The 12,349-nt window shown below is 49.3% G+C and overlaps 1 protein-coding gene across 1 annotated transcript in view; it reads left to right on the top strand.

Annotated features, from left to right (window-relative positions):
• Nucleotides 1–7,417: 7,417 nt before the first annotated feature.
• The window catches only part of LOC145396108 (serine/threonine-protein kinase DCLK1-like), a 276,644-nt gene continuing 271,712 nt past the window's right edge, over nt 7,418–12,349 (top strand). Inside the window, exon 1 of the mRNA XM_080269582.1 lies at nt 7,418–7,468. The gene's annotated coding sequence lies outside the window, so the exon portion shown is untranslated. The remainder of the gene's footprint in view (nt 7,469–12,349) is intronic.

Here is a 12,349-nt window from a genome sequence, read left to right as displayed (position 1 = left end):
GTATGTGAGTGAGATGGAGGGGGGAGAGGGAGGGAGAGGCCAAGGATGAGATGGAGGGATGGAGTGAAGAGGTACATGAGAGAGGGGCGTGTGAGCTGGGAGCAGGACAGTGAAATGGCAGGGGACAGGGCGACACGGAGGCGATTTGTTTGTGGCCACCCCTTACTGGATTAAGGCGTCTGGCAACAGATAGATAGAGATAGCCCTCACTAGCCACCTGACTGACGGGCAGAAGATCTCGTGAGAGAGAGAGAGAGAGAGAGAGAGAGTACTGATCACAAATTATCTGCACCACGGCAACTAAGGAGGCATTAAAGTGCAGTGGATGACAGGAGTGACTGGCAGACCAGGTGGTTAGCAAGCCATTAAACGAGAGCTGCAACTATCTATCTATCTATTGCCAGACGTCCCAATCCCGTACGGGGTGGCCACAAACATATCGCCTCCATGTCGCCCTGTCCCCTGCCATTTCAGTGCCCTGCTCCCAGCTCACACACCCCTCTCTCATACACCTCTCCATTCCATCCCTCCATCTCATCCTTGGTCTCCCCCTTCCTCTCGCCCCCTCCACCTCACTCACATACACACTCCTCGTTAGTCTCTCACTCTCCATCCTCTCCTCATGGCCAAACCACCTGGCTGCAGCGGTGGAGGGATATTAATCTTTTTCTGCCGTGGCGGTGGTGCTGAGAATGCAGGATGAGAGTGGAATACTGGACGATGATGGCAGTTGCAGGTGAGTGGGGAATGTCAAGTGACAGTATATTGACAATAAACTAAGATGATTGTGGATGGATAGAGGATGGAGAGTGAGAGACTGACGAGGAGAGTGTATGTGAGTGAAGTGGAGGGGGAAGAGGAAGGGAGAGGCCAAGGATGAGATGGAGGGATGGAGTGGAGAGGTATATGAGAGAGGGGGGAAGGGGGTGAGCTGGGAGCAGGGCAGTGAAATGGCGGGGGGCAGGGCGACATGGAGGAGATTTGTCTGTGGCCACCCCTTACGGGATTACTGCGTCTGGCAATAGATAGATAGATAGATAGTGGAAAGGATGCAGATAATGCGGTAAAGTCATGGAGGTGATTATCTACAGGAGAGACGGGAACCACCAAATGATGGATGATAGCACTGCAGTCGCTCAGGTAGAAGACAGGGGAGCGGTGCGCGGGTAGAGGCGGGTTACTCCAGCTGGCCTGAGATAACATTACGTAGATATATAGATACATAGATATTTATTGACCACAAAAATACATCCACAGAATATAACCATGCGCAGTAAAACAAAACAAAAATAAAAGGTCCAATGCAGAGGCAAACATTAAACCAAGAAAACAACACATACAAACCACACACGGTAAAACAAAATGGCAATTGGTATGCACAGAAAATATCACAAACAGACACAGCGCAATAACAACTTATACTCTGAGAAGTGCACAAACAGAACTTAGACATGCTGAGGCCCTTAGGCTATGGGTAGCTGTTAGGCCCCATTTGGCAACTGTTAACAGAGAATAAGGCTGTGTAACAAATGAACTTGACAGGAATGCCCTCAAGATCCATAACAAATCCTTGCAGAGTGGGTTAGGTAGGTTAGAACATTGCTTTTATATAATAAAACTGTAAACAAAATCAGACTATGAGGCCCTAAGTTGTAGTTTGTTTAACTTATGTCTAAATCCTGCCCTGGTTATATATGTACAAAGAGGCATCAGTGACAGCGAGACGAAGGAGGTGAAAGAGGAATGAGAAGAGGCAGGAGAGGTGGCAAAGAGAGTGTGAGACAATGTAACAAGGCCTTGGCCAGTGTGGATATAACTGTGGTATCCCTGAAGCCTATGTGGAGGCCTGGGTTGACGGGAGCGAGGGAAAACTGGCTTAAGGGAGATGGCAGCACGGTGATAGCGAGACCTTCATTTTAGTATTGTTTCCGCTTTAAGTTGAAAGAAAACGGATATGTAAATTTAGGAGAAAACTAAATTTTTTGTTCGGTAACTTAAAAAATATTAACATCATATTCATTCTTGCTTGGCCCTCAGCGACATACTGTTCCAGATTGTCGGGCTTGTACTAAACGGTAAATACAGAACCTGCATTTCAAAACTAAATATAGGCCTACAGAGATGTTTGTGTGGTCAGTCGTGTTAGATGATCAATACTGGCAGACTCCCTGAAGGTGTAAATTTAATCCGTCTATTTTCACTATTCATGTCACCATATCCTTGCACATTGGACTGGAGTACCTGTCTCCCATGTTAAGGGCCGCTCACCTGCCTTTTCTAGCTGCTGGCTGGACTGAGGCTCTGTGGTGGCTCCAACAGGTATGATTACTGAATATTCATCAGTAAACGAAAAGATGCATCAATAGTTCAGGACACCGGTGGCAACGGACTCGTGCTCTTTCATTGCAGACTGACAATCTGGCTTTTGAACACTTGTTTCTTGTCGTTTACAAACAACCCAACACGTTGCATGCGTAGACCTTGATCATCTAATGGCAGCTCGATCTCCACACTGCTCGATCTCCACACTGCTCGATCTCTGGCAGCCTTCCTTTTCAGTCCCATATCCCTGATGTCACAATCTATGACTTCATCCCAGGTCTTTTTTTGTCTGCCTCTCGCAACCCTACCCTCGCCGTTCACAGTCCTCTCGCCTTGAGCATCCAGACTCCAGTTGTCATTTTCTTTCCTTTCAACGTGCCCATACCATCCCACCTCTTCCCGTCATAGTACCAGTCCATCCAAATGATTTATCTTTACTATTTCCTCTTTCCAGGACATCATCCTTCCCCTTCCTTGACACATCGCCCATCACCATCTCAGTTGATCTCTTAGTATTCCACCCACCCACTTTACTTTTTTTTTTTTTTTTTTATCTATGGTGCTGTGTGGTGTGGCTGAAGACGGAAGAAAATCGTGTTACTGAAATGTTTGGTTATGGTGGACCCCCTAACCTTGCATTAAGAGTTTAAGTTATAGACCAAGTCTGGGTCGTATTCTAAGTGGCAGTTCAAGTATAAACATCGTCCTTATAACGACTCATCACGCTCATCACTCAAGTGGTGTGTGTGTATATATATATATATATATATATATATGTGTGTGTGCAAACTAACCACAGGAGAAATGAAAGAAGCGACCGTCGCTCCTTTCATTTCTCCTGTGGTTAGTTTGCATACATATCTTCACTGTGAAGTGAAGTCTCTGCATATATTATATATATATATATATATATATATATATATATATATATATATATATATATATATATATATATATATGAAATACCCACTCCAACGGGAGACCACGGTAGGAGTGGCGCAATACCCGACCCATGGAGGAGCCACGGACCTGGTGTTGAAACACCCACCCCAGGGGGAGATCACAGGGAGGCGCATAGGAGGCGCGCGCAAGGCCCAGTCAAGACAGGCCTATGTCCCCTACGACCTTGCGCCCCCCATCCCCTCAATGGAGCCTGGAGCAGGAACGCTGCCCCGGCAGACTACTCTACAGCCGGGCCAGCCCTCGCCAGGATCAGGGTGGGACTTGTAGCAATACAGTCCCAGGCAGCACTGCACCGGGAAGGAAGAGACTGCCACCGTACGCTTTTCTGCTGCTACCCCCTGCCGGACCGCGGTGATGGCTACTGTCTGCACCGGGAAGGTCACTGTACGCCCTTCACCTGCAGCCACTCCTGGAAACACTATTGCAGTGACAGCCATCATCCGCACTGGGGGTAGAACGGCCACCGTATGTCTCCCTGCTGTGGCCCCAGAGAAAGGCAGAACCGCGGTGACAACCACCGTCCGCACTGGGAAGAAAGGGACGATCACTGTATGCCCTTCATCTACCTCTTCCTCTGGGAGCAGAACTGTGGAGACGGCCACCATCCGCACTGGGAAGGGAGGGACGGCCACCGTACGCTCTTCACCTGCTGTCCCAGGGGCACGTACTGGAACCGCAACGATGGCCACCATCCGCGTTGGGGAGGGATCGGCCACCGTATGTCCCTCATCCACTGCCCTTGTGACTACCTCCACAAAGGACGTCCCTTGGTTGCCTCACCACCCACCCGGAGGCCGAGTGGGACACCCTGCTCTCTCTCCCCACAGGTGCAGTTCCCAGGCTGAGCTGCAGCTGGAGGAGCTCTGGCGAGGCCCTGTCTTGAGCCTGGGAGTCAGTGCCCTACAGCCAACACCTGGGCGATGCCCTTCGTTGTCAGATTCCACAGGGAAGGGACACTGCAGGCAGCTCCTGACGGCGACTTGACCTAAGAGAGACCACAGCCCCCAGACGCCCAGGGGCACCCCCAGGACTACAGGGCATGACCTCCCTGGCCCCACCAGCAATCGGTCGTCCCCCTCCAGGAGTAGGAGAAGGCAAGTCATCCTGCTCTCCCTGTTCGGCCCCAGTCCAGAAGGCTGCCTTCCCCACCGAAGCCCCACTAGGGAAGGGCCTCCCTCCACGCCGCCCAGTAGCCCACTCAGGACGCCCCAGCCCTCGGCAGTAGTCCCGTGCCTCCTGTGGGAGGGCACACCTGACGAGATTCCTCCCAGGCTCCCACACCTGGACGACACTTATGAGCACCCCAAGACCACAGCAGCCCGGGCCATAGTCCACTAGTTCTATTGTGTCCCCTGACCTGATCAGTGTATAATATTAATATTGTATTCTGTTCTAAGTTGTAATTAAGGTAATATACGTGTAAGGTTGGTCGACCTGAGTTTTTATGCCCTGTTCCTCTTGTGTATTCTAGACCCAGTCTCGAAAGAGAACCCCAGCTCAGTGGCTCGTGTTCATAGGACGAGAAGTCGACCCTAGAACACGTAGCATATTGTAATGCTAGGTGTTTAAGGCGCGACTTCTCGCTCCTAGAACACCTAACGTGAAGCGGGGTCCTCTTTCGAGACCAGGGCTTAGGAAAAATAAGAGAGAGGCAGGACAAAAACTTCAGGCAATAACCTTTACACGTGTAGGCTACTACTTAGTCAGACAAGGGAAAACAGCAGATGATACAGCACAATATTTGGTAAATTACAAACTCTTATAACTAGATTCTCAGTCTCTCGCAGGATACTACAATAGTATGTACTGGGAATAACACTCAAGGCGTAGTGTACAGTATTAGTATCGTCCAGGGTTTCGGTGCACGTGGGGGAGCGAGCGACAGGGCTCACTAAGGGAGGGAGTGAGGTCTAATTGTATTTATGGTAGTGAGGCAGAGGTTAATGATAGCGTGTTCAACTTATATTTTCCAAGTGCAAAGGATTATTTGTTAATTATCACAATACGACCCAAGGTGGTTGCGCGTGGGGGGGGGGAAGGAGAGTTTAAGGTAAGGCTCACTTGGGGAGGGTGTAGGGCACTGGGGTCTAATTATGTTTATAGTAATATGAAGTGGAGGGTATTGATAGCATGTTCGATTTATTATTTTCTAGGAGCAAGGGACGTTGAGATAATTTACTAATATGAGTTCCACGGCTTTGTTGTTATACTGAGGATAACGTGAAGGGAGTCGTACACGAGTCTTATGCACTGTCACTTGGGTTTCACAGGGATTGCTCACTATCCTGCCCTTTTGTATATTAGGCCTTCATTTCCCTGTCAGGTAAACACTTGGCCTGGTGCTCAGAGAGTACACTATCACCTTGTCACTGTTCCACTGTACTTAGGGCAAAATCACTGTCTCACAAGTTACTGGGGGCAGGTGCGATGGGGAGACACGCTGGCGACGGCGCGGCCGGGGCAGGGGCACCACCAGGGGAGGGCGTGCCAAGAGGGCACGGTATGGTGCGCAGGGGCGTCTCTTGTCTGGGGCTGCAGGTGGCGAAGGGGCCCGATTTCTCCAGGCTGGGAACAGGAGTATGGCCCTCAGGACTGGGGCCGAACAACTCCCTGAACATTGTGGTCAGGTCTTGGCCGGATGTGGAGGTCCTCCGTCGTCAGGGCGAAGGGAGGTCCCTCCCGGGAGTTCTGGGAAGGGCCTGGAGTTCCCGAGGGCTGTGGCCCCCAGAGTCAGGCGGCGCCGTCAGGGAGGGGGTTCGGCACCGGTCTGCATCAAGGTCCGTCAGGTGGGTTTTCTCCAGGGCCAGGCATAGGGAGCAGAGGCCGGGGAAGGCGATAGGGCCTCTCCAGTACTCTCCCACGTCCACTGCATTGGGGGACAGGACACTCGCCTCACGCTGGGGCGGCAGGACTGCTCTCGACTGTTTCCGGCTGTGAGTCCTGGCTACTGGCCGTGGCTTCCCAGGGGCACAACCATAAGGTGCCAAGGCCCGGCTACTGGCCGTGGCCTGAGACGGTGAATAGGAACCAGCGCACCTTGGTACACCTTCGGGGCGGCTACCAGCTGTCTGACGAAGGCAGGAGTGGCTACAGGCCGACTCCTGCAGGAGGGGTGGGGAGCGGCTACAGGCCGACTCGAGGGCAACACCTTCGGAGGGGTTACCGGCCGTCTGACGAAGATGGGAGCGACTACAGGCCGTCTCCTTCTGCTGGTATGAGGAGCAGCTACAGGCCGACTCAGGGGCAATGCCTTCAGGGCAGCTACTGGCCGTCTCTGGAAGGACACCTTCTGACGAAGGTGGGAGCGGCTACTGGCCATCTCCTGATTACCCTCAGGTCGGTGCTGGACCGATTCCTTTACGAGGGACAGGCGGCTACAGGCCGTTCCAAGAGGGAAGACACCTTCGGAGAGGCTACTGGCACACTCCTGTAGAAGGCGGGAGTGGCTACAGGCCAACTCCTGTGGAGCGCTGATCGGAGCCGGACAGACAGCTCCATCCCGAGATGGTTTGGTGAAACCTCGTCTGGAAGGTAGTGCCGGATTCCTGCTATGGCGACAGCGAGGCGGCTCCGGGTCACAGGGGCGCACGGCCCGGGCTGGCTTGTGCCGTTGTCGCGCCGAGTCTCGGTGTGCTGCTGCTGCTCCTCCGTGGGGTCCTTGTGGGGGTGTCGGTGAATTTCCGGGGGCACTACGCTGAATCTCTGGTGTGGGGGATTGAGCACTCCCGGGGACACTATGCTGTATTTCACACACACACACACACAAACACACACACACACACACACATATATATATATATATATATATATATATATATATATATATATATATATATATATATATATATATATCGCACAAGAGAACACCCGTATTTCAAATGAAATCAGATGAAAACACTCGTCGTACCTTTAGAAACTGAAAGAATTGTCAGTAGCATAAATTTATTAATTCAAAGAGCTGCCGAAAGACTTACACCTAAGTTGGTAGCTGTAGAAACAAACAAACAAATATAGAGCTACTTAGCAATACACTGTGTTGTCAGTGTCCGGTGAGAGGACTCTATTTATTAGGTGTATCTATGGCGTGTCAGCAGACGACGGTGTGTTTACTGTGTCTGTGTTGGCAGTGCCGGGACCCGCAGCCACGGACGACACCAGCCTCAACAAACACTGCACCAGAGAGGTAGGATTGATATTTAGGATTATGTGTACCGTGGATGGTTCATGTGTGTGCTGCAGGGATTTTATTTGCCAACATATTGTGCCATTAACTGAAGCTGGAGTCTGGTAGAGTGCGGTGCTGGAATTCCTGACTGACATTCTACCTACTGCACGCTTATATTGACATGAAGCCTACTAGTAAAGATGGTTATGATAATCCCAGTGTTTCTTGACTGTATTTCAAAATCCATTGCCAGTTATCGCCAGTAACTTGTACACAGCCACACCAATAGGAAGTTTAAAGTTACAAGGCCACTCACGCATGTTTTGTCGTGTAACAGTTTTCCCCTGTGTGTGTTTTTTTATGTTTCACGTGATTTTTATCCTAATTTTCGTCAGATTCCCCCAACCCCCTTTTTTTTTATAGATACCACCTGCCCCTGCTAGTAATGGGGGATTGTAGGTTTTGAGGTGGGGGGACAGTTGTGAAAACTGGTAATTTTCATTTCAAAATCTATCTATCTATAGCCCGACGCCCTAATCCCGCAAAGGGTGGCCGCAGACAAAACGCCTCCAAGTCACTCTGTCACCCACCATTTGACTCCCCTCCCCCCAACTCACCCCCCCTCCCTCATATACCTCTCAACTCCCTCCCTCCACCTCATCCTCGGTCTACCCCTCCCTCTCCCTCCCTCCACCTCATCCTCGGTCTACCCCTCCCTCTCCCTCCCTCCACCTCACCTACATACACCCTCTTAGTCAGTCTTTCATTCTCCATCCTCTCCACATGTCCAAACCACCTCAGTGTATTTCTCCTAATCTTTTCAACCACATCCACATCTACCCCACAATGTTCCTTCACTTCTACATTCGTCAACCTGTCCCTCCATGTCACTCCACATGCTCCTCTCAAGTAACTCATTTCCACTGCTCTCACTCTTGACTTGTTCCCCTCTTGCAAGGTCCACGCCTCACTTCCATACGTCAGGGTAGGGATCACAATACCATCATGCAGTGACTTCTTAACTTCCATACGCACCTCCCTATTTCTCATCACTGCTTTCAGTGTGCCAACAACCTTCCTTCCCTGCTGTACCCTTTCACGTACTTCATCCCCCAAAGTTCCATCCTTACTCATCACACTACCCAAGTACTTGAATGCACTCACATTCTCCATATCCTCACCATCCAACCTCACTGCACACTCTGTGACTTCATTCCTTTCAAACACCATAACTTTACTTTTGTTTACATTAATTTTCAGCTTCCTCCTCCTACACACTGTCCCAAATTCATTCACCAAACCTTGCAACTCCCATTCATCTTCACTCAACAATACTGTATCATCAGCAAACAGCAACACCGGAAGCTTCCAAATCTCACCCTCATTCATTAGAGCCACCCCCACATCCACTGCCCTACCTTGTACCTCCTTTACGACCCCATCCATATATATATTAAACAGCCATGGAGACATTACACACCCCTGTTTCAGTCCCACATTGAGATCAAAGAACTCACTCAGCTCACCATCCACTCGCACCGTAGCCCTAGCTCCCTCGTACATACTCTTCACAGCACTCAACAATTTCCCCTCCACTCCATATATTCTTAATACCTTCCACATACCTTTCCTATCTATTCTGTCATAAGCTTTCTCCAAGTCCATGAAGGCAGCGTACACTTTCCTTCCCTTCTCTAGATACTTCTCCACTAAACATCTTAGAACAAATATCTGATCTACACACCCTTTTCCCTTCCTAAATCCCCCTTGTTCTTCTCCAACTAGCTCCTCTGTCATATGCCTAACCCTATCAATGAGTATTCTACCATATATTTTACCAGTCACACTAAGAAGGCAAATACCCCTATGGTTACCACATACTTCTCTCTCCCTTTTCCTTTGTACAGAGGAACAATTATACCTGATTTCCAGTCCTCTGGAACCCTTCCCTCTTCCCAAGCCAATCTACACAACTTCCATATCCACTCCACAACAATCTCACCCCCATACCTAAGCATTTCACCACACACTCCATCAATTCCTGGGGCCTTTCCCAGCTTAATCTTCTTCATCGCTTCCACTACTTCCGACCTACTGATCTCTTCCTCCCTCCTCTCATCTCTTCTTCTCCCAGCCATTCCCCAACCACTTTTACTCACACTGCTCTCACTCTCTACATTCAACAAATCCTCAAAGTGCTCCTTCCATCTCCTCAATTTCTCTCTCTTCTCCACCAACAATCTATTATTCCTATCTTTCACTCCCCTACTATTTCCCCTTTCACACTGCCTTATTTTCTTTACCTCCTTCCAAAACAATTTCTTACTCTCCCTCCATTTCACACTCAGATTCCTCCCAAACTCTTCATCCACTTTCTTCTTACTCTCCTTCACCAGTCTCTTAACCTCCCTTCTCCTGCTCACATATACCGGTACCTCTCTCTTCTCTCTCTCATCTTCTCCCCTACCTCTACTCGCCAACCATTCACTATATGCCTTCTTCTTTTGTTCCACAGCTCGTTTCACCTCATCATTCCACCATGCTGTCCCTTGCACACCCTTGCATCTCCTCCTCACTCCACAAACCGCCTCACACGCTGCGCTTATCCCTTCCGTGAATATCTTACATACGTCTTCCACCCCTTCCATCTGCTCTAGCTCATACCTTCCCAATCTTTCTTCCACTATGCTCTTATACTCTGTCCTCTTCTCACTATCTTGCAATTTCTCCACTCTTCTCACAGGAGCTGCTTCCTCCTGTCTTCCCCTTCGCCTCCTCAACCACTTTCTTTGCAGCTCTACCTTGGCCATCACTAAGTGATGGTCCGAGACTCCATTCCCCCACCCTCTCCACACCCTTGCATTCAACACTTGTCTTCTCATTCGCTCATCCACACACATGTAGTCTATCATTGCCTTTCGTTTGACAAGTTCACCATCCATCCTCCTCATTACTCTCCATGTATACCGGTGGATCATCTTATGACGAAAGTAGGTGTTGGCTATTGCCAACCCCTTACCAGCACAGATGTCCACCAAAGCACTACCATTCCCATCTACTTCCGCTGGCACACCCCACTGACCAACCACTCCATCCACTCGTACATTCCCGACTTTGCCATTCATGTCTCCAATCAACAGCACTTTCTCGCTCCTCTCAAACTTGTCCATACATGCTTCTACTCTCGCCCAAAACTCATCTTTCACTCTTGCCACTCGATCCTCTGTTGGAGCATACACACATACAATCGCCCATGCTTGTATACCTACTTTCATCCTCACCCATACAGTCCTTGCACCCACTGTTCCATACTCTCTTATACTCTCCTTCCACTTCTTGCTTATCATCAGACATACTCCCTCTCTTGCCCTCTCATTCTCACTGACTCCCGCACATATACCTACACCGTATTCCCTTTCTCTCATCCTTTCACCTTTCCATTTAGTTTCAGTCAATCCACATATATCCACTTTTGCATCCTCAAGCACCTGGACAATCTCTCTCTCTTTCACTTCATCATTCACTCCTCTCACATTCCATGTTCCCACCCTAAGAATGTCCTTTGTCCGTTCCTTAGTCGTCAACGTATGGTCCGTCCGGGTCCGAGGCGCGTTATTCGCTTTTTTAGTTAGTTCTTTTTACGGGGTGGGACACTAACCCACCACCAACCCTTTTAGTCGCCTCGTACGACAAGCAGGGATACTGGGGGAGTATTCTTGAAACCCCCCTACCCCCAGGGGTAGGAATCATAAAAAAAAAATGGGAGAACTTAGGTTTCATTTTGGGCATTGACCTACCTGGATCTTGTTACTTAATGTCAGCCCCGTGACACCAAACCTGTCAAAAAAAAGAAAAAAAAAAAATGGATGAGGTGATTGCAACTGCCTTCTTACAATGCAACGAATGTAAGGAAAGTGAATTTATCACATTACTGTGTGCAACACAGATATATAGCTATCTTTTTTTTCTTTTGCATTACAAAAAGTGTCAAAAATAAAATATGCCTATATAGGGGTATTTAAGGAAGCCGCTAGTTTGCCCGTGGCAGCTGTTTGCCGACTGGATACGTTGATGACATGATCCCGCCTACAGGCCTCATCGCTGCTTCAGTCATTCAGATATCTGGCAAACCTGATGTAATCCAACTCATCATAACTGAGGGATTTGCCTCCAGACCTCCCCATTTTAGTCACTGGGAATTGCCACTTAACCAAGAGTGTCCCTGAATCCATACCGGTATCTGGCCACATTGCAGTCTGAATCCTAACTTAATAAAAGATAATCTAATCTGTCATAACCTGTTCTAACCTAACTGAAATTATCCCAACCTAACCTGTTGATAAAGAATGTGAATTTACACCAAAAGTAAAACATCTATCTATCTATCTATCTATAGCCCGACGCCCTAATCCCGCAAAGGGTGGCCGCAGACAAAACGCCTCCAAGTCTCTCTGTCACCCACCATTTGACTACCCTCCCCCCAACTCACCCCCCCCTCCCTCATATACCTCTCAACTCCATCCCTCCACCTCATCCTTGGTGCAAGTTGTGCTCTTGGCGGTAACGTCGTTGGAGTGACGGTATGTGTTTTCGTTTTTGAAGGCTCCAACATGCATGCATGCATCTGCCTTGGTCACCTAATGGTGGCTTTCCATGCCACTCGATCTCTGGCAGCCTCCCTGTTCAGTCCCTTAATCCTGAGGTTGCACTTAATGATCTTGTCATGCATCTTTTTCGGTCTGCCCCTCACAACCCCACCCCCAATATTAATGCTTCTTACTTTCTGCACCCAATTACCATCCCCCATCCTTTCCACATGCCCAAACCATCGCAGTCTACCTCACCTCATCACAGCACCAGTACACTCCAGTCCCATCCCTCCCCCCAACAAGTCAGTAC

Source organism: Coenobita brevimanus, chromosome 34 (genome assembly GCF_032717465.1).
Source record: "Coenobita brevimanus isolate Jiangsu-jjx chromosome 34, ASM3271746v2, whole genome shotgun sequence".
Taxonomy (NCBI): Eukaryota; Metazoa; Arthropoda; class Malacostraca; order Decapoda; family Coenobitidae; genus Coenobita; species Coenobita brevimanus.
Note: the sequence above shows the minus strand (reverse complement) of the source record. Positions and strands in the feature narration are given on the sequence as shown.